This window comes from Hyperoodon ampullatus (genome assembly GCF_949752795.1).
Source record: "Hyperoodon ampullatus genome assembly, chromosome: 14".
Classification (NCBI taxonomy): Eukaryota; Metazoa; Chordata; class Mammalia; order Artiodactyla; family Ziphiidae; genus Hyperoodon; species Hyperoodon ampullatus.
The window spans coordinates 40,279,732-40,307,603 of record NC_136927.1 but is presented as its reverse complement, the minus strand read 5'-3'; the positions used below and the strand labels follow the sequence as shown (position 1 = coordinate 40,307,603).

The following is a 27,872-nucleotide window of genomic DNA, read 5'->3' as shown; positions in this document are numbered from 1 at the left end:
ACTCGGTACCTGAATTCTGGATAACAAGTAGCAAGAGTTTGGATAGTGCAGTATACCAGGCCTACTAAAAAGAAGTATTCAAACATACTCAGATCCTGAGTTTGGGCAGAGAGAGTTGAAATAGCAAAAGTAGGATGATGAGAAATATCAAGTCAGTGAAAGGGATACTGCTATTTGCAATCAATCATTAAAGTATATAACATACACACATATATATGTGCATCTGGATTAATGACAGATTCCATTTATTTTGTTCTGCTAAACTAGAGAGCATAACTAAGAATTATGGGCAGCAAATGCTTGGTGGCCCTACAGATGGTTGTGTATATTTGGATGGGACCTATTCCTAGAAAAAGTGGTGAAGTCTCTCACTAAAGGTCACTTTCACAAGCAAGTAAGTCAAAGAATATATCTTATTCAAAGGCTGGATGGTTGGATGTTTTAACTTGGATGGTAGTTGCAAATGAATTTCTAATGTCTTTTGTTTGGGTTCAGCTCTGGAAAGAATTTCTCCATGTTTTCTGGCATAGTGAATGGTTTTTAAATATGCTCAATAATATGTTGTTGACATCTTTCTCCAGAAAATGAAAAACATCAAGTATTAGGAAAGAGTCAATGCCTGCTAACAAAGCCTCTTCACCACAGTTCAATTTCCTGATATCTTATCCTTGGCCCTGAATGTCCTAAGAGATTGGGCCTGAAGTGAGAGGTTTGAGCTTTTCAAGCTACTGCCCAGGGCATGTTGACACCCACTTGAAATCACTGAGATAACATCTCCTTACAACACTGGTAATGACGACAAGGACCAGACTTATGGTTTCCGGCTTTCCCTGGCATTATTGATGTTATAAAGAAGTCTTATCTCCTCCCTCCTTGCAATTATTCACATGAGTACCTTCCCCTTGGATAGCCAGTATGCTTTAGGGTGGAAAGACAGTTTTAGTACACGCCGCTCATTTCTTCACAAAACACATGGGAAAGACATATGCTCCCTGATGGAGATTTGATTGTGCTAACAACTTTTGTTACTTCTTCAACACTTAGTGAAGATCAGCATGCATAACTGTTCTTGGTAAATAAAACAGTGTGCAATTTTAGCACCTGGATACAACTATTTTTGAGTAGTCAAGTGAGGTACATGGCAAAAATGGCACTAATTCTTCATCCCTCCTTATGTCCATGCCCTCTGTCACAGTGTGGTAGCACCCTCCCACTCTACCTCTGAGTTGGCCATGGGACTTCCTGTGGCCCAATGGGATGGTAGCAAATGTGACAAAGCAGAGACCTGAAAAGTGTTTGCATGTTTGGGCTTGCTTGTTCCTGCTCCTCTGCCTTTTCCATGAGAACAGGCTTGGGCTAGACTGCTAGAAGATGAGATGCACAGAGTAGAGTTACCCCACTTGTCCCAGCCAAGTCTATCCCAGACTAGCCATGCTGATACCCAGACACATGGAAGAACCCAGCTGAGAGGAGCAGAGCTGCCTACACCACCCACAGCCAGGACTGGCTTCATGGCTGTGGGGCCTTTGTAGTCACACAGGGTCCTGTGCTAAGAAAAGTCCCACGCTTGGTTTCATATTCTGCTGTCTTGACCCTGAAATTCTTAATAACTTTTGAATAAGGGGCCATGCATTTTTATTTTGCACTGAGCTCCACAAATTATGTAGCTGGTCTTGACCACATTCTAGCATGACAGCTGGAGGAGCCTAGCTGAGATGGGGAGGAACACCTCACTGGCCTACAGACTCATGAGATTAATCAATTCCTACTGTTTAAGTGACTAGGGTTTGTAGTTGTTTTACATTTTTGTAGCAATAGATACTGACACACCAAACTTTTTTTGCTGGACGCATGGCTGGTTCTCCATCAGCATTACCTCAAATACACTTCTAACCTGCATCATATCTCACAAAAATATTAGATTAATTGATAATGAGAGTTCAAAATTATAAATTATGTCTTTCTCATTCATATAGCTACCACGGAGATGCAAAAAGCTGGTTCATTCTTTTCCCACAAGTGGTTTCACTCAACTGTAAAACAAAATATTGGCTGTCATCAGTACAACAGTAATAGTTCCACCATCTTTGTGTGCCATTTGTGCTATGCAGCATACTATCCTGACATTAGGTTTGCTTATGGCTACTTTGGCTTTCTCTCTCAGCATTTTATTTGTCCTGAATTTGAGGCTGGTTTTATAAGCATGTTGGCCATAGCATGACTTATATCTGTTGATGCTGTTGCCTTGGCGTCTTTGCATTTAGAAATAAAATTAATCAACTTCATACCAGAAAATATTATTTTGTGCTTGGCCCCAGAAAAACTACTGGTTGACCTATAAGGTTATGCTATTTTGGAAATGATGTAAAATCTCTGAGAGCATCATAAAGCTCTCTGACAGAGTTTTCTAATACAGAGTGCACAAGGGGGGATAAATCCCTTGTTCAATAAAATCCAGTTTTTAGATATTCATAGCCACACTTCCCGTTCACACTTTCCCTTTCAGACGCTTGGGTGAAAGCATCACGTTCACAGATGCTCTTGTCCCAATAGATCCTGAAGTCCTGTTCACTAATTATGCTTCTGAATTGTAGAGTTTACACTACTATTTTTATCATTGCTTTTTACACTTCAATGAACCACTTTTTAGTCATTAATCTATTTTTGTTAATCAGAGCCATAACACAATAGTAACAACAAAAAATGCAAATTTTACAAACAATAATATTCCAATGATATAGCTAAAATAAACTATATCCTAGTAACTGATTTTAACTACATCTTAAGTGTCTGACCGATTTGATCCATCCATATGCATGAACCATTATTAAGAACATAATGGTATTTGATAATTTTTCTTCCATTTCAAATTCATAAAATTTTAAAGAACATATCTTTTTATTACTTGTACCACAGAAGCTGCTTGAGGACCATTAGTTTTACAGATTAATTGATCACATTTTAGAAACACTGACCTAAAAGGCCTGAACTCTTTGACATGATATATAAGCCATTTCATAATCTAGTCCCTTGATTCATATAAAACAATAGTTTTTATTAGTGTGTATACAGACACACGTTGTTATTAGTATAACAATGACAATAGCAACAACAACACTTTCTATTTACTGAGACCTTAAATGATGCCATGTGATCAGGTGCCTTTCTAAGCATTTAAAAGGGATTCTCTTATTTCAAACTCACAGTAACCCTAGGAGGTAGGTACTAGTTTGTTATTATGAATTTACAGATAGGGAATTATGAATATTACAGAGGTACTTGCTCAAGATCACAGAGCTAGTAAGACGCCGAGCAGGAATCTGACTCCAGGCTTGTCTAACTCTCAAGGACTATATTACCTGGCCCCCACCCTGCCTCTTCAACCTCCCCTTCCTGTACTCTCTCACAAATGCACGCAGCCTCTGTATGCCTCAGCCAGGCCACACTACCTTCCATTCCCCAGAGAAGATGTCTTCCACCTGTGTCTGTGCCCATCTTGTTCCTTCTGTCTGGAATGCCCTCTGCTTTTCCCCCGTCACCCTTGTGAACTTTCATTCACCCTTCAGCACCCAATTTAAGAGTCTCCTCTATGAAGACTTTCCTTCCACCCACACCCCAGATTTTTACCTTGTCTGTAATATCAGCCTAAATTTTATTTCTTTCCATTCTCCAGACAAAGATGCAGAAATGTCTAGAGTGACAGCTGAGTTCTTAAAATTATAAGATGACGGAACATAATTTACTACATTGTACCTGATTGTTCCCTGGTCTATCATTAGTCGACTCCAGTTATTGATTTATGCCGCAATGAATAGGTAATTCCTTACCTTAAAATGTTATCCTCAGGTGGTCAGAGGACAGAATTCATTTTTATTGCATCTATAATAGCAACTAGTTAACTTTATGAAACACAGGGAATACACTCTCTATTTTACCCTCTCCAATTTACTATCTGAGAGTGAGATCCATGATAATAAGTAAAATTTCTAAATTCACTGTCTCTAAGAACTGGTAGGGATATTGTTTTATGGATATTTAGAAAACACAGCTCTATCAAGGTGGCAAGAATATATCTTTAGGTCTGCTGGTAATTAAGGAAGCTGTAAGTTAATCAGTTATATTCTCTCTGAAGAGAAAATAGGGGCTTCCCTGGTGGCACAGTGGTTAAGAATCCCCCTGCCAATGCAGGGGACATGGGTTCAAGCCCTGGTCCAGGAAGATCCCACATGCTGTGGAGCAACTAAGCTCATGTGCCACAACTACTGAGTCTGCTCTCTAGAGACCACGAGCCACAACTACTGAGCCCATGTGCCACAACTACTGAGCCTGCATTCTAAAACCCACGACCCAGAACCACTGAAGCCCATGCATCTAGAGCCTGTGCTCTGCAACAAGAGAAACCACCGCAATGACAAGCCCGCGCACCGCAACGAAGGGTAGCCCCTGCTCGCCACAACTAGAGAAAGCCCACACGCAGCAACGAAGACCCAGTGCAGCCAAAAATAAATAAATTAATTAATTAATTTAAAAAAAGAGAAAGTATAAGGTGGTGGTTTAGAGCAACAGTCTCTAAACTCTTTTGAACACTCACTTCAGCAGTAGACATTTGAACATGCACCCCTGCAAATGTGTGTATTTATTTATAGTTTACGTATGTTTACCACTGAATTAACATTCAGTATATTACAAAACATTCATGAAATAGAAACGAAAAGGAATGAGGTAAGGAATAAATAAAAATAGAAGTTCTACTATTTTCCTTCCTTACCCAGTGGATCATCTTGTGTACCTGCTGGGATACATTCACACTACTGTTGAAGACCAACAGTCTACAGAACATTCACTGGACAAATACCAACTGGCCCCAGTGGATCCAGAGGCTGGACTCACCCTAGTGATCCCCAGGACCTGGTTGGCCCCTGTGGACCCAGGATCCAGGTCCAACCATGCAGACTCTGGTCCCAGACCCATCACTGCAGACCCAAGCACTAGGCCTGCCTGGTGAACCCGGGCTCCAGGTCCACCCCCAAGGACCCAGGCACCAGGTCTTCCCACCTGCTGACCCAGGCACCAGGCCTGCTCACTTATGGATATCACCTAGAATCTCTGGATGGGCTGACTGGTAAAGGGCTTTGCCTACTGAAGCCAGTCTATAAAGCCATTCTTCAAAGTGTAGACACCAACACAAGGCCGCAAGGATCATGAATAATGAAGAAAACATGACACCACCAAAAGAAACTAATAAAACTCCAATGACTGACCCTAAAGAAATGGAGATCTATGAACTGTCTGACAAAGAATTCAGAATAATCCTCTTAAAGAAATTCAATAAAATACAAGAAAACACAGATAAATAAATGAAATTAGGAAAACAATGCATGAACAAAATGAGAGGTTCAACAAAGAAACAGAAACTATGTATTAAAAAAAAGTAGAAATTCTAGAGTTGAAGAACACAATAATTGAACTGAAGAACTCAATAGAGAGCTTTGGCAGATTTGACCAAGCAGAAAAAAGAACTAGTGAGCTAGAAAGCAGATCATTTGAAATCATCCAGTCAGAGAAGTCAAAGAAAAGAGAATGAAAGAGTCAAGAAAGCCTATGTGAATCATGATATACCATTAAGAGAAACACCTTTTGCATTATTGGAGTCCCAGAAGAAGAGGGAGAAGTGGGGGAAAAGAAAGCTTATTCAAAGAAACAGTGGCTGAGAACTTCCCAAACCTGGGGAGAGATTTGGACATCCAAGTTCATGAAGCTAATAGGTGACTGTAAAATTTCAACACCCAAATCATGTTTTCCAAGACCACTTATAATAAAATTGTCTAAAATCAAAGAAAATGAGATAATTTTTAAAGCAGCAAGAGAAAAAGAAATCTCACCTATATGGGAACCCCCATAAGGCTATTAATGAATTTCTCAGCTGAGGGAAGATGGCAGGCAGCACCAGGGGATGTGCCCCACTCACTGCCTGCCTAAAGCTCTGGGAATCACAGATAAAACCTGGTGACTGTTCCTTGCTCAGGAGCCCCCCTACCCTTCTACCTGGGAGCTGGAGAATGCAGGGGGAAAGGAAGGAGAATAAATGTTTAGGTGTCCTTATCCTCACAGTACTCAGAAAAATTTTCAGTCTAGCCCATCCTAGTTCTTATCCTCTTATTCGTATCCCCCTTTCTGGGCAAACTATAGGCTCTGTGCTCCCCCAGAAAATCTGATCTCTAAGAGATCCCTGGGCTTCACTTAGCCTTAGCCTCTATATCTGCCTCTGACTCCACTATAAGATAACAGCACCGGGTTTCCCTGGTGGCGCAGTGGTTGGGAGTCTGCCTCCTGATGTAGGGGACATGAGTTCATACCCCGGTCCGGGAGGATCCCACATGCCGCGGAGCGGCTGGGCCCATGGGCCATGGCCACTGAGCCTGTGCGTCTGGAGCACACAGAGGCCACAACAGTGAGAGTCCCACATACTGCAAAAAAAAAAAAAAAAAAGATAACAGCACCATAGAACTCTTCATAAAGATATTTTCATTCATCCTGTTTCATGTTGGGTGAAAGAGGCTAAATTCATTTTGTGACATTTCTTCCCACAATGGGAGTGGGGTGGATCATTGGGAGGAGGGTTTTGGGGTGTCTATGCTGTATGTATGTGAAGGGAGATGGGAGTTAGGTGGAAGAAGAGGGCAGAGTGGTTAGCTGAGGTTATTGCTTTTCATAGTGAGCCTAATTAAAATGACAAGAACCCATCCTGAGGGTTGCCTTTTCATCTTGTTTATGTTTTCCTTTGTTGTGCAAAAGCTTTTAAGTTTCATTAGGTCCCATTTGTTTATTTTTGTTTTTATTTCCATTTCCCTAGGAGGAGGGTCAAAAAGGATCTTGCTGTGATTTATGTCATAGAGTGTTCTGCCTGTGTTTTCCTCTAAGAGTTTTATAGTATCTGGCCTTACATTTAGGTCTTTAATCCATTTTGAGTTTATTTTTGTGTATGGTGTTAGGGAGTGTTCTAATTTCATTCTTTTACATGTAGCTGTCCAGTTTTCCCAGCACCACTTATTGAAGAGGCTGTCTTTTCTCCGTTGTATATTCTTGCCTCCTTTATCAAAGATAAGGTGACTATATGTGCGTGGGTTTATCTCTGGGCTTTCTATCCAGTTCCATTGATCTATATTTCTCTTTTTGTGCCAGTACCATACTGTCTTGATTACTGTCATACAGAGTGAAGTAAGTCAGAAAGAGAAAAACAAATACTGTATGCTAACATATATATATGGACTCTAAAAAAAAAAAAAAAGTTCTGAAGAACCTAGAGGCAGGACAGGAATAAAGACGCAGATGTAGAGAATGGACTTGAGGACATGGTGAGGGGGAAGGGTAAGCTGGGACGAAGTGAGAGAGTGGCATGGACATATATATACTACCAAGTGTAAAATAGATAACTAGTGGGATGCAGCCACATAGCACAGGGAGATCAGCTCAGTGCTTTGTGACCACCTAGAGGGGTGGGATAGGGAGGGTGGGAGGGAGACGCAAGAGGGAGGAGATATGGGGATATATGTATATGTATAGCTGATTCATTCTGTTATAAAGCAGAAACTAACACACCATTGTAAAGCAATTTTACTCCAATAAAGATGTTAAAAAAATAAAATTAATTAAATTAAATTTTAATAAATGACAAGAACCACCCCCTCAAAAAAAGAAACAAAGATTACAAAACTTTATACCTTAAGGAACGAGAAAAAGAAGAACAAACTAAGCCCAAAATTAGCAGAAGGAAGGAAATAACAAAGATTGGAGCAGAAATAAATGAAACGAAGACCAGAAAAACAATAGAAATGATAACACAATTAAGAGCTGGGCTTCTTTTAAAGATAAACAAAAGTGACCAACCTTTAGCTAGACTAATTAAGAAAAAAAGAGAGGACCCAAATAACTGACATTAAAAATGAAAGAAGAGACATTACAGCTGATACCACAGTAATACAAAGGATCATAAGAGACTACTATCAGCAATTATATGCCAACAAATTGGATGATCTAGAAAAAATGGATAAATTCCTAGAAACATTCAAACTAACAAGACTGAATCATGAAGAAATAGAAAATATGAACAGACCAATAACAAGTAAGGAGATTGTATCAGTAATCAAAAACCTCCCAACACAGAAAATTCCAGGACCAGATGGTTTCCCTGATGAATTCTAACAAACATTTAAAGAAGAATTAACACCAACCTTTCTCAAACTCTTCCAAAAAATTGAAGAGGACAGAACACTCCTAAATTCATTTCACAAGCTAGCATGACCATGATGCCAAAGCCAGAGAAGGACGCTACAAGAAAAGAAAACCAAAGGTCAGTTTCACAGATGAATATAGATACAAATATTCTCAACAAAATACTCACAAACTGAATTCAGCAGCACATTAAAAGGATCATACAACATGATCAAGTGGGATTTATGTCTGGGATGCAAGGATGGTTCAACATATGCAAATCAATAAATGTGATACGCCACATTAATAGAATGAAAGATAAAAATCATATGATCATCTCAACAGATGCAGAAAAATACTTGACAAAATTCAGCATCCTTTCATGATAAAAAATCTCAACAAATTGGGTATAGAAGGAATGTACCTCAACATAGTAAAGGCCATACATGACAAACCCACAGCTAACATCATCCTCAACAGTAAAAGGTTGAAAGCTTTCCCAATAAGATTAAGACCAAAACAAGGGTGTCCCCTCTCAACATTTTTATTCAACAGAGTCCTAGAAGTCCTAGACAGAACAGTTAGGCAAGAAAAAGAAATAAAAAGCATACAAATCAGAAAGGAAGAAATAAAAGTGTCTTTGTTTGCAGATGATATAATCTTTTATATAGAAAATCCTAAAGACTCCACCAAAAAAAATGTTAGAACTAATAAATGAATTCAGTAAAGTTGAAGATGCAAAATCAACCTACAAAAATCAGTCGCATTTCTATACAACAATTAACTATCCGAAGAAGAAGTAAAGAAAACAATCCCATTTACAGTAGCATTACAAATAATAAAATACTTAGGGATAAATTTAACCAAGGAGGTGAAAGGTCTGTACACTGCAAATTATAAAGCATTTCTGAAAGAAACTGAGGAAGACACAAATAATGGAAAGATATCCTGTGTTTGTGGATGAAAAGAATTAATATTGTTAAAAGTTCATTCTACCCAAAGGCATTTCTAGATTCAGTGCAATCCCTATCAAAATCCCAATGCATTTTCCACAAAAAATAGAAAAAGCAATCCTAAAATGTGTAAGGAACCACAAAGACCCTGAAGAGCCAAAGCAATTCTGAGAAGGAAGAACAAAGCTGGAGGCATTACATTTACTGATTTATTACAAAGCTATAGTAATAAAACAGTTTGGTACTGGCATAATGACAGACACATAGATCAATGAAAAAGAATCAAGAGTCTAGAAATAAACCCATGCATATACAGTCAGCTAATATTTTATGAGAGAGCCAGGAATACTCAATAGGGAAAGGACAGTCTCTCTTCAATAAATGGTGCTGGGAAAACTGGATATTCACATGCAAAATAATAAAATTAGATTCCTATTTTACACAACCCACAAAAATTATCTGGAAATGGATTAAAGATTTAAATAGAAGATCCAAAACTTTAAAACTACAAGAAGAAAGCACAGGGAAAAATCTCCTTGACATTGGTCTTAGCAACAATTTTTTAGTATATGACAACAAAAGCACAGGCAACAAAAGCAAAAATCAACAGGGGGGACTAGATCAAACTGAAAATTTCTGCACAGCAAAAGCAGCAATCAGCAAAATGAAAAGGCAACCTCCAGAATGGGGGGAAATATTTGCTAACTATCTTTTAAATTTTTTTAATTTTATGTTAGCATACAGTTAACAATATTTTGTTAATTTCAGGTACATAGCAGATTGATTCAGTTATACATATACATGTACCTATTCTTTTTCAAATTCTTTTCCCATTTATGCTAACCATCTATCTGATCAGGGATTAATATCTAAAATATATAAGGAAATTGTATAACTCAATATCAAAATAACAAATAACCTGATTTTAAAATGGGCTAAGGACTTAAATAGACATTTTTCCAAAGAAGGCACACAAATGACCAACAGGTACATAAAAAGATGCTCAACATCACTAATCATCTGGGGAATGCAAATAAAAACTACAATGAGATATCACCTCACACCTGTTAGAATGACTATTAACAAAAAGACAAGAGACAACAAGTGTTGGTATGGCTGTGGAGAAAAGGAAACCCTGGGGCACTGTTGGTGGGAATGTAAACTGGTGGAGCCACTATGAAAAACAGTATGGAGATTCCTCAAAAAATTAAAAATAGAACTACCATATCATCCAGCAATCCCACGTCTGAATATATATCTAATAGAAATGAAATCACTGTCTCAAAGAGATATCTGCACTCTCATGTTCATTGCAGCATTATTCACAATAGCCAAGACATGGAAACAACCTAAGTGTCCATCAATGTATGAAAGGAAAAAGAAAATGTCACACACACACACACACACACACACACACACACACTGGAATATTATTCAGCCATAAAAAAGAAGGAAATCCTGCCTTTTGGAACACATGGATGGACCCTAAGGGCATTATACTAAGTGAAATAAGTCAGACAGAGAAAAACAAATACTACATGTTCTCACTTATATGTGGAATCTAAAAAATTCAAACTCATAAAAATAGTAGAATGATGGGGACTTCCCTGGTGGCGCAGTGGTTAAGAATCTGCCTGCCAATGCAGGGGACATGGGTTCAATCCCTGGTCCGGAAAGATCCCACATGCCACAGAGCAACTAAGCCCGTGCACCACAACTACTGAAACCTGCGTGCCTAGAGCCCATGCTTCGCAACAAGAGAAGCCACTGCAATGAGAAGCCCGCGCACCACAACAAAGAGTAGCCCCCGCTCACCGCAATTAGAGAAAGCCCGCGTGCAGCAACAAAGACCAACGCAGCCAAAAATAAATAAATAAATAAATATTTATTTTAAAAAAATAGTAGAATGATGGTTGACAGGGCCTGGGGCATGGGGGGAATGGGGGAGATGTTGGTCAAAGGGTGTAAACTTCCAGCTCTAAGATGCATAAGTTTTGGTAACTAGACTTAACAATATTATATTATATTCTTGAAAGTTGTTAAGAGAGTAGATCTTAAATGTTATCACTACACACACAAAGAGGTAATTACATGGAAGAAGGAAGGTGTTAAGTAAGCATACTGTAGTAATCATTTCACAGTATATATATATATATGTGTGTGTATCAAATCATCATATTGTATACCTTAAACAAATGTATATATATGTCAATAAAGCTGGAAAAAAGGGAGAATTCATCAATATAATTCACGACACTAAAAGGATAAAGTAGGAAAATCATTTTATCATCTCAGAAGACACAGAAAAAGTATTCGATAAAATTCAAAAACAATTCATATTGAAAAACTCCAAGCAAAGAAAAATAGGAATTTTCTTAATCTGATAAGAGATAAAATTCTAAAAAACCCCATTCAACCAAAAAAAAAAAATCAGTTACTTAATTGTGTAATGTTGAATGCTTTCCCTTTGAGATCAGAATGAGACAAGGATAATTGCTTTCATTATTTCTATTATATTGTATTAGAAGGCTTAGCTGGTACAATGAGGCAATGACAACAAAAATTAAAAGGTGTAAGGATTGGAAAGGAAAAAAATTAACTTGCAGAAAATAGTTTGGCATTTTCTTGTAAAATTGAACTTATGCATACTCTATGATACAGCACTTTCACTCCTAGGTATATAGTTTAGAGAAATTCTTGTACAAGTCCATAAGACATGTACAAGACCAAATGCCCATCAAGAGTAGAATGGGGGCTTCCTTGGTGGTGCAGTGGTTGAGAGTCCGCCTGCCGATGCAGGGGACACGGGTTCGTGCCCCGGTCCGGGAGGATCCCACATGCCGCAGAGCGGCTGGGCCCATGAGCCACGGCCGCTGAGCCTGCGTGTCCAGAGCCTGTGCTCCACAATGGGAGAGGCCACAACAGTGAGAGGCCCACGTACCGCAAAAAAAAAAAAAAAAAAAAGTAGAATGGATGAATAAATTGTAGCACATTCACTTGGTGGATTACTATACATCTGTGAAAATGAATGAACATACACAAACACAGATGAATCTCAAAAATAAAATATTGAGTAAAATAAATGTCATAGAAGAATATCTATGATCTGATTACATTTATATACAACTCAAAAAGGTGGAAAAACTAATATATTGGTTAGGGATGCACACATATGTAATAAAACTAGCAGAAAAATTATTATTATAAGAGTCAAGATAGAGGTTACCTCTAGGGAAGATGAAGAGAGATGTTATTGGAGGGCTTCTAAGGCACTAGGTAGGTGTTACAAGGACATTTTTATTCTTCAGGCTGTATGTATATATGTATGTATTTATACATATGTGTTTCATGTGTGATACATTTCACCATAAAAGTTTTTTTGAAAGCAATTCTTTTTAGGTCTAATTACCTAGAGGTATTTAGAGGAACATATTCAATGATACCTTGAGCAAACAATCAGTAAAGTCTAGACTTTGGGAAAATCTAGAGGACAAATCATCTTGTTTCTTCAACACAAAATTTCAAGGAAAACAAAAAGAGATGAACAGGAACCTATAAATTACAAAAGATGTAAGAGACATATTAACCAATTGCCAGGTACAGACCTTGTTTGGATGCTAATTCAAACAAACAAATTACTACAATATGACAACTGCAGATATGTGAACACTAACTGGATGTCTGATGATAATAAGAATTTATTCTTGATTTTATTGGGAAGCCGTGATGACACAGTGGTTATGTTTTTAAAGGGGGCCCTTGTCTTTTAAGGGACAATCATTCCCTTGAAATCCCCCTCAACGTCCTCGCCCTTTTCTCTCCTGTGGAATTTGTTCAGCAAAACTTCAACCCGACTTGCACTCCAATATTTACAGATGAAATTTTATCATGTCTAAGATTTGATTCAAAATAATCCTGTTTGGTGGCGGCAGTGGGTGGGGTGGAGGGATGGTATAGAGAAAACAAGATTGGCCATGAGTTGAAAATTATTGAAACTAATGTTGGTATACTGGTTTTCACTATATTTATATATACATTTGAAATGTTGCATAATAAAAATTAAAGTAAAATAAAAACCAGGGCAAAATTTTAAAGAAGAACTTCTGCTAAATCAAGATCTGTTTTGAAAGGGAAAATAAATAAAGAAGTGAGTGTGACATTTGGGGGTTCATTACCTTCTCACTCTGCCCAGAATAGCACCCTTTACTTTGTTTACTTTATTTTGGCTGTAACGCGCAGCTTGTGGGATTTTAGTTCCCCGACCAGGGATTGAACCCAGGCCCTCAGCAGTGAGAGTATGCAGTCCTAACCACTGGACCACCAGGGAATTCTCAGCACCATTTATTTTTCACAAGACAATCTAGATCATCGCTTCTAAATCTTCAGTGTACATACAAGTCACCTGAGGATTGTGAACATGCAGATTTGGATTCAGAATATCTAGGTCGGGGCCTGATATTCCACATTTCTAACAAGCTCCCATGGGATGCTGATGCTGGACTACCTCCAAGAATGCAGTCTTTCACCTCATCATAACCTCTGTTCCGTTGAGCTTACCACTTACTCATCCTCGATCATTCCTTCCTGGTTCCATTCCCATTCTGGTCCAGCGTGGATTCTGTGGCTCACCTGGACAATCATTCCCTTGAAACCCCCTTCAACATCCTCGCCCTTTTCTCCCCTGTGGAACTTGTTCAGCAAAACTTCCACCCGACTTGCACTCCACCATCTCCAGGTTCTTGAACCCAAGCACTTATTAAATGTTACTGGAGAAAAATGAGACAATTTTAAATACATGCTCTCTGTTCTCAGTAGGCACTCTGCTTTGCCCAGCAGCCCTACTTCTCTCTTCAGCATGCTTATTTCCAAAATGACCATTTTATATCTTTACCTCCTCCCTCTTCTCATCTCCTTTCTCTCTACTAATCCCCTTTCACTGGGAAAATAAAAGTTGGCAGATAGGAAACTCTTCATCCTCTCAATACCAAAATCTAGAAGCCTTCATGTATCTGCTCCATCTTCTTTCTTGTTATTCCCTCCTTTAAAAAAATAAAAACCTATCATCACCTATTCATTCACATACATTTTGGATCCCATTCCCCTCTCTCCCTTTCAACTGGACCACTCCAACAGTGTACATAATCTACAGGTTCCTGTTTTTGTTGTTTTAAAGCAAACATAAAATCAAGATAGATTCCCAACCCTGACCCATATCTAAATGGTGCTTGATTTCTGTGCTCCCTTTCACAGTTTATTTACTTCTATTCACTCCTTAACACACTCCAATCTGGTTTCCGTTATCACCAATCCACCAAAATTGCTCTTGTCAAAGTCTTCAGCTATCTCCATGTTACCAACTTGAATGGACAATTTTCTGTCCTCAATTTACTCAATGTCTCAGCAACTTTTGACCCAGTTAATAGAATGCTAGATTTTTTCCTGCCTGCTCCCTTTCCCCCACCAAAATATTCTGACCCTCTCCTAATCTTTCCACCTTAGGAAATGATATTACCAAGTTTAAGTCCCTTTTCTTAAAATCCTATCAAATCCATCAGTAAGGCTTGTTCTTTCTACCTTCTAAATATTTTTCTAATCTGTCTACTCCCATGCCATTTTCACTGCAATTACATTAAACTAATGCCTCCTATTTCCCAAAACAAGCCACCTGCTTCCTTGCCTCAGGGCCTTTGCACACACTGTTGTCTTGCCTAGAACACTGAAACACACTCCGAGTTCCATCTGGCCCAAATTTCATTCTAGGGTAACAATCACAAAGCCTTCTTGGACTCCAAGTCATTCCCAGATAACCCCATGAGGAGAAATTTCGACATTTCTACACCGCTTTCTATACCCTCTCCTGATTCACGTCCAAAAGAGATGCTCAGACCCCTGCTTGTTCTAAACAGGTAATAAAGTCTGATGTATGACCAGGTCTAAGCTTATCTCTAATCAGAGCAAAACTGGCTCCAAATTTCCTCTTGGCTTTCAGTTCTTCCCATAGTAGAGGAAGACAGTATCCAGCTTACCCTTCTGAATTCATGTAGTAGGCTGGAAACAAATAGACACAGTATTTTATAACTCCTCTTGTCAAGAGGTATATTTCTTCATCCCTTGAATCTGGGCTTGACCATGTAAACCGTCTAGGCCAATGGAGCACTAGCAAACACAATGCAAGCAGATGTTTGAAAAGTGCTTGTGCATTGGGGCTTACCCTCTCTTGCTGAATTTGGAACTCAGCCATCATATGAAGACAACTGTGCTAGCTAGCTTGTTAGATATGGAGACACATGGCCTGGTCAGTTTCAATTGCCTCTGCCGATTAGCAGACATGTGAGTGAGAACATCTAATATCAACCACCTCCAGCCAGCCTGCCAGCTAACTAGCTATATGAGTGAACCCATGCAAGAACAGAATTCCTGTCCAGATGATCCCAGCTGCAGCTGTCAACTTGCAGCATAATGACCTATAAATGATTGTTGTTTTAAGCTGTTAAGTTTTGGGGTGCTTTGTAACACAGCAAAATCTAACCGATACACCTCTGGAAGGAGTCTTTTCATATTGCAAATCCAATTATGCTACTTCCCTACTTAAAATGCGTTAATGGTTGTTCATTGATCCTGGGATGAAACCCAAGTCTTTTTAGTAAGGCCTACTGTGACCCACATTATCTGGACGGCTTCACCTCCTATTGTCCCACTCCTTCTTGCTGCTCTTGAAGTGGCCCCAGTTCTCTCCCACACCGAGGCCCTTACACATGCCATTCCCTCTACCTGGAATGCTCTTTCTGGCTCTTCACCTGGTTGACTCCTGCTCCTCTTTCAAGTCATAGCTTAAATATTATTGTACATCAGCAGAGAGGACTTCTTTGACCAACTCTTCCCCTTCGCCCCCCAACTGAAGTATGTCTCCAGTTATATATTCTCATGCTACCCTATTATTTTTCTTCTTGGCAAATACCCTAATTTGAAACGATATATTGTCTTGTGTGATGGTATGTTTATTAGCTGCCTTTTCCACTGGATTGCAAACTTCATGAGAACAGGATGTCTCTGTTTGTTCACAAATGTAGCCCCAAACCTTGCATACCACCTGTCACATAAGGATGTGGATAGATATTTTTTTTGAGGCAGTTTATCATAGTGGTTAACAGTGCAGGCTCTGGAGAAAAGCTGCCTGGGCTCACATCCTAGCTCCATCACTTACGAACTGAGTGACATAACTAACTCCTTTGAGCCTCAGTTTTCCCATCTCTAGAATGGGGATACAAATAGCACCTCCTCATTGAATTGTTAGATGGATTATGCTCAGTAATTTTTAATTATTTCTTGCTGAACAGGTGTCAGCATACCTGGAGAACAGTGAACCAGGAGCTTCTGACACTGTCAACATCTCCTTCCTATGAGGCTACAGACACTGCCAGGATTAAATATACATTTGCCTTCCCTGTGGCTAGTTTCTCAGCTAATGCTCTGCTCGTTCCACCAAGGTGCAGCCTCAAACTCTAAGCCATCTCTGTGGGGTGCCTTGTGACAACTGAGTGAGCCCCTATGCATTGAGCACTGGATTTTGACTCCTGCGTTAAGACCCGACTTCTTGCACAGAAAGTCAGACATCTGGGGTCAGAGGACGTGGTCTCCTAACCGCTGTAACTGCCCCTCCTGTCTCCTGATGATCCCCTGGCTGAGCAGGGATCTGGAGCCGCGAACATCCACTCAAGAAACAGTTCTGATGGGAAATACATCAATCACCCTTAACACACACACACATGCACACACATACATGACAGGAACTGGGCCCTCTGCATTGTCTTAGTAAGAAAATCATCTCCAGAGGGACCGTTAGTAGATTTCCAACCACCAAGTCCTCAGAAGCTGGGCCTTCAGGTTCTGGACAGAAAGAACATAAAATCTAGGTACCCCCCCCAAAAAAAATGTTTCAAGGCGAGGGAAGAGGAACTCCTAAGACAAGGCGTGGGAGAGAGAAAAACAGAAGGTGGGGGTGAATGAAAAGAGAAAATAAGAGGAGGTGGAGAGGGAGGAGGTGAGAAGTAAGAGAGGCTGAGAAGAGAGAGGCTCAGAGGAGCAAGCTGAGAGAGGAGAGGGATGACGGAAGAGGAGGCCGGGAAGGCAGGGAGAAGAGAGATGGGGTGCACATGCCGCACCGGCACAGCCGCGCAGCCCTGGTCCCAGGAAGCCTGCGTCTGGCGGGGCCAGAGCCGGCAGGCACGTTCCTTCCAACGCGCCCAACCAGGGTGCCTGTGCATGCTAATGAGGCAGTCTAGGACGGCTTCACACACAATTGCTCCAAGTGCTCAGGAACTTACCAGGCTGCAGAATGATGGGGCACAGCTCCCGGGGCGGGGTGGGGGAGACCCCCTGCAGAGGGGCCTGGCCTCCAGGTACTCGGCGCTCACGGGTTAGTGGCTGCAAGACGACAGGTTTTCCATTCAGGCACCAACCCGAAGGGAGGGAGAGCCAGACCAAAAGGCAAAGGAGAGGAGGGGAACCTGCTTGTGTTTTTGGATTTAAATTGTTTTTGAGCCCACGTAGCCCTGGGAGTCACATGCTGCCTGCAACATCACCGGAGTCATCACGTGATACAGGTCCCCCATCATGTGATGAGACAAATCTGCCTAACTTCAGACCCCCGCCCCCACCTCCAGCTCTCAGACTGGCAGATAAAGTGCTTCTGGAGGAGCCTCCCCTTCCCCCAGAAGTCAGTGATAGAGGGAGGGATGCAGATGGAGAACCTCAGAGCCCACGCGACGCTCGGGTCTTGATGAATAGTAATATGCTTTTCGCCCTCCTCCTAAGCTACTGCGACTTGGAGCAGTGCCAGCCTCATTTGAATTCCAGCCTTTGTGAATAACTCAAGTGTCGCCACCGTTGCTCCAGCAATTGCAGAGCGTTTGAGCTCACACCACCCTGCCTCGTCCTGGAAAGCCCAGCTCGCCGGCCTCCCCTCCCCACAGCTTCCATGCCTCCTCACAGAGCAGTGGGAGTGGGGCGGAGCTGGGAGACGGTGGGGCTGCAGGAGAAGGGGAGCCGCTCCAGCTGAACCTTCTAGTCCTTTTTTTTCTAGCTGCAGTAGGAGTCAGGTGGGGCCCGTCTGGCTCTGATTAGGCTGTCTCCTCTTAGTGATTGTAGCTCGGCTCTGTCTGCAGCGCTCTCTCTCTCTCTCTCTCTCTGTGCCCACAAACATTCCTTCGTTTCCCTCCTTAATCGGGATTCAGTTAAGTAGATCTGGTTTTAAAATCCGTTAGGCTTGTTTCCTCACATTGCAGTAACCTCCTTGTCTCACTTGTTCCTTCATTCAAACAATCTTTTATTAAAGAAACTCATTTTTGTCGAGTACCTACTGAGTTGTGGATCTTGTGCTAGGCATTGAGAAAGGAGAAAGGAAGGGAAGAGATGTTAAAGAAATGCGTAAAACAAGATCTCCATCCTGGAGGCGCACATTGTTTGTTAGGGGCAACAGAAACATCAACAGATGTAGTAGATGTAAATTTCAGAGTCACACAAACTCAGGCATGCAAAAACATGAATCCTCTATTTGTCTACACCCCAACCTCACCTCTCCCTTCAGCCCCCCGCACCGCCTCCATTCTGCCCAATATAGGAGATTTAATCTAATCACTTCCGAATAAACTTGTCTGGGTGATTTTTCTCTGCTTCGGTTTTAAAGTCAAATTAAATTTCTATTCTCTTGTCACTCTGCATACTAGGGTTGATAGTAAACTCTGACACTCACTCAAATGAATAAACAGGTAAACACACTATATGGACCACTTTCCTTGGAAGGAGATAGTATGACCATTACTTTACAATCTGGGGGCCTGTTTGAGCAAAGGAAGATTACATTTTAAGACCAGATGGGCATCAGTGTAAAATGCCTATGAGAGAAAAGACCCTGTTCTGAATCAGAAGTTTTGTTCTATTCCATCCTATATAATAAGAGCAGAAAGGGTGTCTGTGGTAGGCACAAGTGGCTGAGTTTACATGATGTGATAAAGTGAGTTTCCTGTGTGGGGCAGAGTGAGGGCTGAGTGTAGAAACTAGGCTTAGGAGTAGACAATTAGAGCACTTATGTTTTTGCACTCCTGAGTTTGTGTGACCGTGAAATTTGGGTTTGCTGTGTCTGAGTTTCTTCTGCCTTCCACTGACAACATGCACCTCAAGGACAGAGATCTTGCCTTACGTGTTTCTACAACTCTTATTCTTTGTCAACAAAACCCCATTATGGTTCCAACAGCAATGTTTCCAACCCCGGGGATGACTCCATTCTCCTTTGCCAGTGATTGCTCCAAGGATGGACATGTGACAGTTCTTGCCATAAGGGCAAAAGGGTCAACTTCTTGGAGCTTCTGGAAAGATTTTCCTACTTGATAAGAGACAGACTCATGAGGAAAAAGTTCTCTTCTTGCTTGCCACGTTTTGTTGCTTGGATGTGGTCATGGGAGGCAGCCATCATGTGACAATGAGGTTAAAAAAAATCATTGTCATAATACTAAGGATGGCAAAGAGGAAGGACAGAAAAAGCACAGGTCTTTAATGAAACTGAGTTGCCAAACTGACCCTGGGTCCACCTGTCTTAGAAAAATTAAGCATCTTTATGGTTTAAGACACTTTTATCCAGGTATCTTATCACTTGTGTTTGGAACATATCCTAACTGACATAGCATCCACTGAATTTGGCAGTTGCCTCCTGGTTATCAATGGTCTTGGAAGAATAACACTGGTGAAGTTGTGGAGGTGGAAGTCTGATGATAGTGAGTCAAGAATTAAATTGGAAAATTCTGTTCCTGACAATACAGAGGACCAAATAAGCATAGAAAAAAATCTGGATAAAATATAACACATTTCTTTTAAGTGCATAGTTGAGTACTCTGAGAGGGAAGAAGAAAAAGAAAAGCAGAGAGCTAAGCTCATGAGGTAACACTGTGTCAACCTTGGGGAGTTGGTGCTTAATGGGGACATGGCAGCCTTAGAGGATTGGGTTGTAACCTCGAGCAGGGTAGAAGACAAAGTCTGGGGAATTGGAACTGAAATTTCGACAACAACTTAGGACCCTTAAAGTGCTGTATTCTCACTGAAAAGGTGCAACAGAAAAAGGTCTACATTTAAGTCCAAGAAAATATGGAAGCTTGTGTGATTTGACCTGAATTCTGGCTCAAGGGAAAAATGACTCCTCTGATAATTAATAACCAAGGCCTGGCTCACGTACTTTGATGTTTGAATATACACTGCTTTTTATGACCCAGGAATACCCAAAATAAAAAATAACACATAAAGAGAGGAGCCTTGGAGAGGCAAACATAAAACTGACCCAGAGGCAAGTTCCCTAAACCCAGGCTCCACAGAATTCCCATGGATTAAGTTCCCACAGAAGATGAGTTCATAATCCAAAATGATAAAACACCAGTTATAACATATAAAGCACTAGTAGACAGAACAAAGAGCAGTATTAGATCCCTCTAAATTTCATACAATAAAACAGTTAGATGGAGACTATTTAAAAAAACTTTATGCTTAACTTTTTAAGACGAGATATTGCCTCTTGATTTCAAATAAGATGGAATAACAAGATTTGGATGTACCCTTCTGTGTGAAACAACTTAAAAGATAAAATATATAAAACAACAGTTTTCAAGACATGGAACATTAGATAACAAAGGACAAAGGAAACAAATGAGATGAGCCTTATTATTGCCCCATATTACTTGTCTAGAAAGAGTCTTCAGGCTGCAGTGAGAGAGGTGGGACTCAGACTGAGGCTGGCAGTCTCCCTGAGTTGAGGAGACAGAGCTGAGAGGCCAGGGATGCTAAGGCAGTTAAAGTTTGCAAGGCAAGGTACTGGACAGGAGATAGCCTCATGGAGAATGAACCTCCAGAGATCTGCAGGGGTGCCCTTCAAGTCTCTAGCTGAGTACAGATCATCACACACATGTGATAAAACTACCCAAGACAACTGAAAGAACCACCCAAAAGGATTAGAAAGACCAATTCCTGGGGCACACACAGGGCCAGAAATAATTCCTGCTCACCACCCTAGAATGGAAAACTTTGTAATTTACAGGGTATTGGGTAGAGTACTAAGAAGTGTCTTGCCTCAGGGGTGGGACCAAATTATCTCCAGACTAAACACAACTCTAGTTCAGCCAAACAAACTTTAAAGCAAGCCTTGAAAGAATCAGTATATTTCTGAGTAACTTAACTCTATCCCATATCAAAGTTAACAATATTTAAAGAAATACAAAAACATCCAGCACATGTCAAAATAAAGTTCACAATTCTACCATCCAATCTTTTTTTTTTTTTTTTGGCGGTACGCGGGCCTCTCACTGTTGTGGCCTCTCCCGTTGCGGAGCACAGGCTCCGGATGCGCAGGCCCAGCGGCCATGGCTCATGGGCCCAGCCACTCTGTGGCATGTGGGATCCTCCCGGACCGGGGCACGAACCCGTGTCCCCTGCATCGGCAGGCGGACTCTCAACCACTGCGCCACCAGGGAAGCCCTCTACCATCCAATCTTGAATATTATCAAACATGCAAAGACACAGAAATATATAACAGAGTGGAAAAAAATCAATCAAAACTGACCTAGAAATGACACAAAATGGAATTAGTATGTAAGAAAATTCAAGTAGTTATAATAATTATGTTCCATATGTATAAAAGGCTAGAGGAAAGATGAAATATGTTGAGTAGAAGCATGAAGATATCAAAATCAAGCTTCTAGATATGAAAACTATAATGACTGAGAGGAAAATTATAATACATAAGATTAAAAGCAGATTATACTTGTAAAATAGAATATTAGTGAACCTAAAGACATAACAATAGAAATAATGCAAAGTGAAGCACATAGAGAAAAAAAAAGATTGAAAGAAATGAGCAGACTATTGTGAGTTTTAGAAAAACTTCAAGTGGCCTAGTATACATGTACTTGGAGACCCTGAAAGGAGGGAGATAGAAAAAATATTTTAAGAAATCATGGCTGAAACTTTTCTAAATGGATGAAAACTATAAACACACAGATCCAAAAAGCTAAACAAACACCAAACACAAGAAACATAAAGAAAACAACACCAAAGAATATCATAATCAAATTTTTAAAAACCAATGATAGGGAGAAAATATTAATAGCTGTCAGGGGTCACTTCACATCTGCTAGGATTGCTATAATAAAAGAAGATGTTTTGTGGATGATATGATACTATACATAGAAAATCCTAAAGATGCCACCAGAAAATTACTAGAACTCATTAGTGAATTCAGTAAAGTTGCAGGATACAAAATTAATATACAGAAATCTGTTGCATTTCTATACACTAACAACAAAATATCAGAAAAAGAAATCAAGGAAATAATCCCATTTACCATTGCATCAAAAGGAATAAAATACCTAGGAATAAACCAACCTAAGGAGGCAAAAGACCTGTACTCTGAAAACTATAAGACACTGATGAAAGAAACTGAAGACAACACAAACAGGTGGAAAGATATACCATGCTCTTGGATTGGAAGAATCAATATTGTTAAAATGACTATACTACCTAAGGCAATCTACAGATTTAATGCAATCCCTATCAAATTACCAATGACATTTTTCACAAAAGTAGAACAAATAATTTAAAAATTTGTATGGAAATACGAAACACCCCAAATAGCCAAAACAATCTTGACAAAGGAGAATGGAGCTGGAAGAATCACACTCTGTGATTTCAGACTATACTACAAAGCTACAATAATAAAAACAGTATGGTACTGGCACAAAATCAGATATACAGATCAATGGAACAGGATAGAGAGCCCAGAAATAAACACATGCGCTTATGGTCAATTAATCTATGACAAAGGAGGCAAGGATATAAAATGGAGAAAAGACAGTTTCGGTTTTTTTTTCTTATAATAATGGTACTTTGTATTTGTTTTCTTTATATTGATTTTTTTATCTGGCTGCACCAGGTCTTACTTGTGGCATGCGGGATCTTTAGTTATAGCATGTGAACTCTTTTTTTTTTTTTTTTTGCGTTACGGGGGCCTCTCACTGTTGTGGCCTCTCCTGTTGCGGAGCACAGGCTCCGGACACGCAGGCTCAGCGGCCATGGCTCATGGGCCCAGCCGCTCCGCGGCATGTGGGATCTTCCCAGACCGGGGCACGAACCCGCGTCCCCTGCATCGGCAGGCGGACTCGCAACCACTGCGCCACCAGGGAAGCCCCATGTGAACTCTTAGTTGCAGCATGTGGGATCTAGTTCCTGGGCCCCCTGCATTGGGAGCATGGAGTCTTAACCACTGCACCACCAGGGAAGTCCCGACAGTCTCTTCAACAAGTGGTGCTGGGAAAACTGGACAGCTACATGTAAAAGAATGAAATTAAAATATTTTCTAACACCATATACAAAAATAAAACTCAAAATGGATTATAGACCTAAATGTTAGATCAGATAGTATAGAACTCCTAGAGGAAAACATAAGCAGAACACTCTTTGACATAAATTGCAGCAATATTTTTTGCATCCATCTCCTAGAGTAATGGAAATAAACACAAAAATAAACAAATGGGACTTAATTAAACTTAAAAGCTTTTGCACAGCAAAGGAAACCATAAACAAAATGAAAAGACAACCTACGGAATGGAAGAAAATATTTGCAAACAATGCAACTGACAAGGGATTAATTTCCAAATATACAAACAGCTGATTCAGCTCAGTATCAAAAAAAAAAACAAACAACCCAATCAAAAAATGGGCAGATGGGACTTACCTGGAGGTCCAGTGGTTAAGACTCCACACTTCCACTGCAGTGGGCAAGGGTTCAATCCCTAAGATCCTGCACGCTGCATCGCACAGCCAAAAAAAAAAAAAAAGAAAGGGCAGAATACCTAAATAGACACTTCTCCAGAGAAGACATACAGATGGCCAACAGGCACATGAAAAGATGCTCAACATCACTAATTATTAGAGAAAGGCAAACCAAAACTACAATGAGGTAACACCTCACAATGGTCAGAATGGCCATCATCAAAATGTCTACAAATAAAAAATGCTGGAGAGGGTGTGGAGAAAAGGGAACCCTGGTACACTGTTGGTGGGAATGTAAATTGGTGCAGCCACTATGGAGAACAGTGTAGAGGTTCCTTAAAAAACTAAAAATAGAGCTAACATATGTTCCAACAATCCCATTCTTGGGCATATATCCAGAGAAAACTCTAATTCAAAACAATACATCAACCCCAATTTTCATAGCAGCACTGTTTACAATAGCCAAGACATGGATGCAACCTAAATGTCCATCAACAGAGGAATGGATAAAGAAGATGTAGTATGTATATAAAATGGAACATTACTCAGCCATAAAAAGAATAAAATAATGCCATCTGCAGCAACATGGATGGACCTAGAGATTATTATACTAAGTGAAGTAAGTCAAAGACAAATATCACATGATATCATATATATGGAATCTAAAAAAATGAGGCAAATGAACTTGTTTACAAAACAGAAATAGACTCAGACATAGAAAACAAACTTATGGTTACCCAAGGCGAAAGGCATGGGAGGGATAAATTAGGAGTTTGGGATTAATAGATACACACTACTATATATAAAATAGATAAACAATAAGGACCTACTGTATAGCACAAGGAACTATATTCAATATCTTGTAATAACCTATAATGGAAAAGAATCTGAAAAAGAATAAATATCTATCTATCTGTCTCTCCATTTATGTATAGCTGAATCACTTTTCTATACACCTGAAACTAAGACAACATTGTAGATCAATTATACTTCAATAATTTAGAAAAAAGATAATATCATCTGTGTAGGCCAAGATGTGGAGAAATTGGAACCTGCATACACTGCGCTTTTGAGAATGTAAAATGTTACAACCACTTTGGAAAATAGTCTTGTATTTCCTCAAAAATTTAAGAATACCATTTGATCCAACAATTCTAATCCTAAGTATATAACCAAGAGAAATTAAAACATGTTCACGTAAAAACTGGTATATGCATGTTCATAGTAGCATTAATCACAATAGCCAAAAGGTGGAAACAACCCAAATATCTATCAACTGATAAATGGATAAGCACAATGGAATATCATTTGGCCATAAAAATAAATTGAATACTGATACATGCTACAACATGGATGAACCTTGAAGACATTATGCTAAGTGAAAGAAGCCAGTCACCAAAAGAACCACATATTATGATTCTCTTTATATGAAATATCCAGTATAGACATATCCATAGAGACAGAAAGGAGATTAGGGCTGAAGGAGATGAGGATATTGGAAAGTAATAGCTAAAGGGTACAGGGTTTCTTTTTGGGGTGATGAAAATGTTCTAAAATTGATTGTGGTAATTGCTGCCAACTCTGTGAATATACTAAAAAACCACCGAATTGTATACTTTAAATGTGTGAATCATACAGGATGTGAATTATATTTTGATAAAATTGTTACAAATAATTAAAAAGCAATGAGATGGAGGAAAAGACATTTTACATATAGAGGAAACAGAGATAAGAATGAGAACAAAATTTTTGTTGGAAAAATGCAAGTGAGAAGATAGTAAAAACATCTTTAAAGTACTGAAAGGAAAAGAAATCAACTTAGAATTTTATACCCCCCAAAAATCTGTCAAAAATAAAATCATATTAAAAACATTTTAATTCATATAAAAGCTGAAAGAATTCATCACCAGCAGACCCACACTATAGGAATTGTTCAAGGAAATCCTTCAGACAGAGGGAAATAATTCTAGATGGAAATCTGGATCTACATAAAGGAATGATGAGCACAAGATATAGTAACTATGCAGGTAAATACAAAGACTCTGTGAATTGTTATTTAAATCTCTTTGAAAATAATGTTTAAAGCAAAAGTAATAACAATGTACCATGGGTATACAAAATAAATAGAAGTAAAATGGATGGTGAAAATAGCATAAAGATCAGGAGGGGGAGATGGAAATATACTGTTGCAAGATTCTTTTACTAACTATATGTGAAGTGAAATATCACTTGAAAGTAGAATGTGATAAGTTAAAAACGCATACTGTAAACCCAAGGCAACCCCTAAAATAACATAATTAAGAGTCATAGCTAATAAGCTAAGAGGAGCACAACTGCATATAGATATGGATAAATCACTAAGGAGAAACAGATAAATCCACTATTATAGGCAGATATTTCAACATCTCTCTTTTAATAATTCATAGAAAAACTAGACAGGAAATAAGTAAGGATATTTTACCCAATATTTTAACCAACTTGACCTAATTGACATTTACAGAACATTCCACATAACAGCAGCAGAGTACCCATTCTTTTCCAGTGTACATAAAACATTTACCAGGATAAACCATGGTCTCTGTCATAAAACAGATCTCAAGAAAATGGATTAAAATGATATGAAGTACCTTCTCTGACCAAAATGGAATTAAATTGGAAATCAATAACCGAAATAAATCTGAAAAAGCCCCCAATAGTTGGAAACTAAAAAACACACTTCTAGGGGCAGAGTCAAGCTGGTGGACTAGGAGGACGAGGAATTCGTGTCTCTGCACAACTAGGGCACCTACCAGGCACCGGTGGGGGACCATGGACACCTAAGGGGGTGGGAGAAACCCCCAGAAACTGGGTAGGATGTGGGGAGTAGTGAGGGGAGAGAAGTGGAGGCTGGACTGGACCAGCACCCCTGAGGGGCGGCTGGGGGAGGGAAAGAGATTCAATGCCTGGATGGGAAAAGGGGGGTAACTTTGGGAGGGCAGAGGACCAAAAGGGAGCATGGTCAGCATTTAGCCTGTCCACTTGGGCCCCCGGAAGCCTACTGAGATCCCAGGCCTGATCCTCTGCATGCTGAGGCCCCCTCCAGCCACGCGGGTCCTGAGGGAGTGGGAGGGAGGGAAGGGGGAGCAAAAGTAAAGGCTGGATCTCCGGGACCGGCACCCCTGAGGGGTGGCTGGGGGAGTGGAGGAGTTCCTACACCTGGTGGGACCCACCCACAGTTAGGGGTCCAGAGGCAACGAAGGAGACTCTGGAGGGGGAGGGGTGGAGGAACGGAAGGGACCGCAGCCAGCATTTTCCCTGTACACTTGGGCATCGGGGAGCCTGTTGGGCTCCTGGGCCTAAACCTCTGCCCTTAGAGTCTCCCTCCTGCTGTGCAGAGCCCAAGCTCCGCCCCTACACCCCCACCCAGAGCCCTACCTCTACAAGTGGCACTCTGAGACCCCCTCCAACTGCCCTGGGCCTAAACCGCACCCACACACCCTCACCCAGGGACTTACCTCCAAACTCTGGAACTCCACACTTCGGAGGCCCCCCTCTGGACGTGCCTCCTCTCCACTTCTGCACAGGTGCTAAACCTACGCCCCACTCCATGCTTAAACTGCACTCCCCAGCCTAGGCCCCGCCCCACCCTAAACCCCACCCCTGCCTAAGTTCCACACCCCAGTCTAGGCTCTGCCCCCGCAGTCAAGGCCTTTTCAGGACTTTTTTTTTTTCTTTTTTCTTCTTTTAGGTTGGGCCTCTGTATTATCTTGTTGTTGTCGATTCACTTACATTTTTATTTTTTCTAATCTTTTATTTTTCTAATTTTATTTTATTCTTTACACTTTGTTATTGTTATGCTCCTTTTGGCTTGTTCCTTTTTTTTTTCCTTTCTTCTGCTGTGGTTTTCTTTTACCTTGTTGCAGT

At 40.2% G+C, this 27,872-nt stretch overlaps 1 protein-coding gene across 1 annotated transcript in view; it reads right to left on the bottom strand.

The window, feature by feature from the left end:
• TNRC6A (trinucleotide repeat containing adaptor 6A) overlaps positions 1 to 27,538 on the bottom strand; it is a gene marked incomplete at its 3' end in the record, with an annotated part of 215,375 nt that extends 187,837 nt beyond the window's left edge. The window contains exons 1-2 of the mRNA XM_079719619.1: positions 27,464 to 27,538; positions 8,232 to 8,328 (exon numbers count right to left, since the gene is read on the bottom strand). The remainder of the gene's footprint in view (positions 1 to 8,231; positions 8,329 to 27,463) is intronic.
• Between the last annotated feature and the right edge of the window lie 334 nt (positions 27,539 to 27,872).